Source organism: Hyalella azteca, unplaced genomic scaffold (genome assembly GCF_000764305.2).
Source record: "Hyalella azteca isolate HAZT.00-mixed unplaced genomic scaffold, Hazt_2.0.2 contig111, whole genome shotgun sequence".
In the NCBI taxonomy this organism is placed as follows: Eukaryota; Metazoa; Arthropoda; class Malacostraca; order Amphipoda; family Hyalellidae; genus Hyalella; species Hyalella azteca.
The window spans coordinates 188,368-195,225 of NW_025930472.1; positions in this window are offsets into that span (position 1 = coordinate 188,368).

Sequence of the window (6,858 nt, forward strand, 5' to 3'; positions counted from 1 at the left end):
AGCAACGATTGTTGTGTTAATATTGTACAAAATTTTGTGATAAAGAATCAAAATACTGGTATTTCAGCGTCGTTATGACCGAGAAACCATTGTTTCGTGGCATTTAGATTAAAAGAAACATGACAAATTTCCTCACTGTTATAATAATGGAAATGAAATATTTAAAGAAAATTGCAAACAAATGAAAAATAGGAAGGAAAAAAATCACTTGAATTGCTTTATGAATTTATTTCACGAACAATGAGTTATTAGGGTTATGTTATAATTTGCGTATCAATATATTTTTACGTCTCGGATAAATTTGCGGCCGGACTTGCAGCTGGTCTCCAAAATTCAGTGAACAAAGAATATCTCCCAAAGTAAAGAACGTAGCCCAATGAAACTTGGTACATGTGTTCATTAGGACCTAACGGTGATGTTTAGCTCGTGAAAATTTTTGGAATTTCTCCTTCATTCGTGAGTTACATATATGGCGATACCGTGCCCAAATTCGCAGTGAACAAGACATTTCTTCTAAACAACGGTACAGATTTGAACGAAACTTTGAATATACATAACATCAGAGGTGGGCAGTAGCGCGCTACATGTAGCGGCCGCTACATTTTCAGTAGCGGTAACGGTAGCGGCTCTACATTTAAGGCAATGTAGCGGTAGCTGTAGCGCCCGCTACATATTTAAGTAGCGATACGAGGTTTTGCCGCTACAGCGCTACCGCTACATTTATAGATAAAGCCTTTAGATTTTACTTAAAGGGACCGGCTACCCTCCAACAAAACTTTTTTGTTTACAGACGGATCGTTTTGAAACTTGGTACACATATGTAAAACAGAAATCTAAGACCTTTTCGTTCATGTAAATTTAAAAAAAAATAAAAGAAAACGTGGAATGAATAGAAACGGCAAATAAGGGGTACTCTAAAAAAGTTTATAACTTTTGCAAATCACATGCTACAATGTCGAGACACATATCATTCGATTTGTAACAACAATATCTAGCGACTGTAGAGCCCCGATTTTTGATTTTCCTCATCGTTTTTTTCGCGTTCTTCCCATTTTTTCACATTTTTACCTTGCCACCTTCCTCCCTCTCCCGTATATAGGTCAAACCATGCACATGTTAAAAAAAGACTTCTAGAGTCGCTAGGTATTGTTTTTACAAATCGAATGGTATGTCTCTCATTGCCGTAGCTTGAAAACTGTTGGAGTTATAATTTTTTTTAAGATGGCGTTTTTTTGGATTTTTAAATTGTTCAGGGGAGCCAAATAAAGTAAAATTCATTGAAAACAGAAGAATATGCCCAAAAAGTCTTGATATTGTAGCCCAAGCTTTCCCATTGCCAAAAATATGAATTCAAGGTACCAGCACGCGTCTTTAGACCTATTACGTTCAATTTAACGTGAATAATAGGCTATAAATGGGACTTTTTATATTTAAAAATATATATATATATATAATATTCATTTTACATAACTTTACAACTGCATTACGCAAAAACTATTGCATGAACATCCATGGTAGTAGCTTTGTTAAACGCGTCTTGTTTGTAGCTTTCAAACGAGTGCAATAATGACATATAAATACCATTTATTTGTAAATAATGATATAAAATGATCATTTTTTAAAAGTTCAAGACTGCATTACACAAAAAAGTATTGCATGTACATCTATGGTAGTAGCTTTGTTGAACGCACCGCATTCGTAGCTTTCAAACGAGTGCAAACACTTTGTAATTAACGAGAGTAATGATCTATATATACAGATTTAATTCAAATAAATCGTTGTACATATTGTTAAAAAATGTTCACATATATATTTTTAAAATTGTCTTACGCAAAAATTATAGCACGCACAGACATGCGGTAAACTGCGTTAGACGCGCCTTTTCAGTAGCTACAAAATGAGTCAAGAAAACGGTAAAGCCAAAATTTCCGATTTTTAGGGTAGCCGGTCCCCTTAATAGTATTAAATATTATTTAAAAACCAGCATGATACATGCATAATATAAATTACAGAATAAAACTGTACGAAAGATTTCGGTGTAATGTTGTCAACCTCAGCCTGTTACTAGTGTCAACATGTTAGTTGTTACTTGTTAAGTTGTTACCAGTTACCACTTATAGGTTTTTTCATCTTTCAGTTTGCTTGCAGTTATTTTAACAGTTATTTTTATGTTATTAGAAATTCTACTGATTCATGTCCCATTTAATTGAAATTATGTTCTGTTTTACTGTAACGGAGACCTTAGAGATTAAGTTAGATTAAGTATCGATTTCGAGAGAAATTTTGAGGCATTAAAGGCTGAACTTTTGACTGGCTTATGTGATACCGAGGTGACTCAAATAGTGTTCTAGGCTACTGTATTGCACGCAGTGACCAGAGTGTAATTTCACTTCCTATCATCTTTTTGAATTAATGCATGCTATGGGCCCTCTATCAAGTTAATGCATGCCACGTTACTATTTGGTTTGACCCAACTTTAAGACGTCTCTGACGCATTAATTAAACTTGGCAGTATTGCCGGCTTTCGAGCCTATTAACTTTACGCCCTGTGGCGCTCGAACCTTATTAACTGAGTCACGTTGCGACCAGTCATTTATTAATATACTAACCTTTGCACTCAATTGCACTTTCAAAACACCTACCTCTAAACGGCTTTCAAGCCACTTCTAAATTTACCCCAGCGGTAATAAATTAGAAGGTCAGTCTCGAAATATTTAATCTTACTTTGAATAAATTGATAATCTTGATCCTCATAATGATAAATTGCATACGATACAATAGCACTTGCTGATCAATCTAATCTTGGTTTGTAACTGTCAATTTACAGTATAACCTCCGGTGTATTCTCGTACGTCGCATCTCTTTTGCCGTGTGCTTCATGCCTCCAGTGCAGCCAGCGCGACATTATTTCTGCTGTACGCGTTATTTCATTTGAGGTTAGATTGGGAATATGCGTTCACTGTCAAATTTTGTACCGCTGAATTGGAATTTCTGAGCATAATTGATCAAATCGTTTCTCAAGCTTTGGCATTCATTAAGCAAGGTTTCTTTTTCTAATTTCAGTTTCCTCAACTGCATCCACTGCAGTTCCGTTTTCTACTTCTCTGGATCCGAAGCTTATCCTTTGGAGTTTCAATAAAATTGTTAGCAGTTATGTTTTTATAAATTCCTTACAATGTTTCACCTTCCCTACATGGATGTCTACTTCAATCTACCAATCTCAAAAATAATCCACATGTATATACAAAAAAGACTGATTTTTTTATGTATATGTGGATAATTTCTTAGATTGGTAGATTAAAGTTCACATCCATGTAGGAAAGGTAAAATATAAAAATAACTGTAACTTTTATTTACTGTATCTAACCCTGGGGTGATCCATACTAGTTCAGTTAGGTTAATTGCAATAAAGATGCATTGATATGTTTCAAAAATGTTTTATTATCATTAAATGTTAATGAGTAAATCCCAATAGCAGAACAATAAATATTTAGAGATTTCCAATAATTGTGGCCATTGTAGCGGCTAATGTAGCGCGCTACATTTTACTGTAGCGGTAGCGGTAGCGCCCGTTACAATCTAGTGGGTGTAGCGGTAGCGCCCGCTACATTTAGAGCATGTAGCGGTAGCGCCGCTACATTTCCAAGTAGCGCTGCCCAGCTCTGTCTAAACTCAAGGTTCGGCCGCACGACAGCAACAAACAACTGCTTCATCGCTTCTGCATCTAGGAACTCGAAAGAGCGTCTGAACAGTCCAAGTTGTTTATTGGCTTTATTAAGTTGACCTTCAATATGCTTAGAAAATTTCAACTCATTATCAATATTAACTCCTAAATCTTTTTCCATTGTCGACTTCGACATCATCACTCTGTCATTGCAACCGTGTCTTCCCATACTGTTATCTTGCTGTTCGTTATTCTTGTCAAAGTGGATTACTTTACATTTGTCAGTATTAAGGGTAGCGTCTAGGGACAACTTTATCTCGGTTATTTACAGACGGATCGATTCGAAATTTGGTACACGTATGTAAAACGGAATTCACCGATTTTTTTATTGTGTGAATTTTTCGAGAAAAAAATGAAAGAAAACGTGAAATTCTTAGAAAACGGCCAAAAAGGGAGTACTTTAGAAATCCTATCTCCTAGGATTTTCAAGCTGCAACATCGAGACACATATCATTCGATGCGTAAAGACCATATCTAAAAACGTCACTTGGCGGTTTTTTTGATTTCTCATTTTAGTGGGTGTGGGAGCATTTTTTCCGATATTTTTCGCAATTTTTCGATTTTACCCTCGCCCTCCCCCACTTTTTGCAAATAAAATCCGAACTATAACGAAATTGGAAAAACGACCATGTGACGTTTGTAGATCTTTCCTTTCCAAATTGAATGGTATATGTCTCATTGATGTATCTTCAAAACTGTTGGAGGACATAGGATTGCCGTGAGAGAGGTTTTCAGCATGCCGCGTGCTTTCTGTGAGGTTACTGAGCTCTAGCCGAATGAAGAGCATATTTATAGTTAATTTACCCCTTTGGAATTACTGAAGGCCCCCACCACCTTCCCCCTTACGGGATCTGTCGTGAACGCATAAATCAACGTACAGAGATGGTTCTAGTACCGTTCGATGAAGCATCGAACGGTACGGTACATCAAAAAGTATGCTTTAAAATGATTATAAGAACTAGAGAATGTCATAATTGACCACTTTACATCAGACGATCCCCTTTATGGTGCCCGGCCGGGTAATTTCCGCCTAAACTTTACTGAAGGGGCCCGGACACCTCCCCTTCTTACGGGATCTGTTGCGAATGCATAAATCAACGTACAGAGATGGTTCAAGTACCGTGCGATACGTCAGAAAGTAAGCTTTGAGATGAGCCTAAAACCGGAAAAGCCCAAATTTCGACCTTTGTACCTAGACGCTCCCCTTAAAACGCAGCTGCCACTTATCAGCCCAGTCAATCAACCTGTACAGATCACCTTGAAACTGAACTTTTTGCGACGTATTCTTCACTGTATTATAAAATTTTGTGTCGTCAGCATACATCGAGCACACGCTAGACACAGCTTCTGGCATATCGTTTATAAACGCAACGAATAGAATAGGCCCGAGAACGCTTCCTTGTGGAACGCCGCTGCACACTGAAGCCCAGTCTGATACGGACCCATTAATACTGACACGTTGTCGTCTCCCTACTAGAAAATCTCTGATCCATTTGAGTACATTATTTTCAATTCCCAAAGACTTCAATTTACGCAACAGCCGCTCATGTGGGACACTGTTAAATTCCTTGGCAAAATCGAGGTTCATTGCATCTACTGGCTCCCTTTCGTCCAGCAGGCGGGTCCATTCGTTCAGAGTAGACAAGAGGCTATTAGTGGTGCAGGATCTCCCAGCAATAAAGCCATGTTGACAGTCTATTAGGAGATTATTAGCAGTCGAATGATCGATCAGTCGATCCCTTACAACCTTGCAAGGTACATCCCTTACAACCATTACCTTGCAAACGACACTTGTCAAACTGACAGGGCGAAAGTATAACAGTGTATAACTATTATGCGTAAGTATAACAAGTTATGAAGTTTTGATAATCCGGCCCCTAAGGGTGGACCTATGAGCGTTCCTCCAGGCTTCATAAAGTTACCGTGTAGTTTCAGGATTGCTACCTTTGTCATTGCGACTGTCATTGGTTGAGGCACTGCGACTTTAGTGAGGAACGCGTCAAGGTGAAATTGACGAGAGTTACGGTCGGGTCTATTGTTGATAAGAATATAGTAAATGCCGGAAGACTCTGTTCACTTATTTTTGAATAGAAATAAGTTATAGGTATAATTAGTTACATGCCATGTAATGTATCATTGAATTTTGCAAGAGTTTTATTTTTTACCGTCACCCAGAAATGAGTGGCTCGACAAGAATTGTCAGCGAAATGCAACTGCGTTCGCGATAGCAGCCATTAACGTACGAAGCGTTAGTTTCCAAATCAGCTACCTATATAATCAGCTACCTCCAATTAAATTACCGCTGAATTAATGATTAAGGGCACGGGACGGTGCAGCAATCATTGAAAATCGTACAATTTTTCGCTGACGTTGTCTCCTCGCATAATGCGGGACTCAGGGTCGGTAGATCGGTCAATAAGTGTTCGATTCATTGCTGACGGCTGCGTGGGATGTCGCCGCAGTTGCGTATACGTGAAGAAGAATAACATTCATTGCTGACGGCTGCGTGGGATGTCGCCGCAGTTGCGCATATTGTATGAGTTTTCCGGACGTATTATCTTCGTCTCCATGCAATCACTTCTTTCATTTGGTTCACGCGGCATTTTCCCAAGTTCTCATCTTGAATGTATGCTGGTGGTGACGGTCATTAGCAGCACTGGTGTTATTGAGCTAATTGTGCTCACCGGATTTAAGTGACATATATCATAGCAGGATTCGGTCACAAGACAATGCTCAATTACAATACAAGTTCTATCGGTCATCCTGTACAAGTGCTGAATGGTCGTCTTATATTGCTGAATTGTCGTCTATAACGTCGTCTAGTCTATTGCAGTGATTGAGCTAAAGTTTTGAAGGTCGTTCAAAACCGTAATGGTTGTGAAGAAAGGCCTCTCGCAACGGCTTTAACTTAATAGGTTTTATTAAAGTAATGTAGAACACACTGTCAACAGCGAGCTTCAACTCTCATCACAAATAGACTGTGGTTCATAAAGCAGGGAAGAAGCAGTGGTTCACAAAGTGGGCTATATCGCCCCCCTGGGGTCGGTGGAAAGATCTGGGGGGGGGGGGNAAGAAAGGGTCAGAAAGGGGTGCAGTCCGCGAAGTCGAAGTCAGAAGTTCGTTCGTATGTTTGA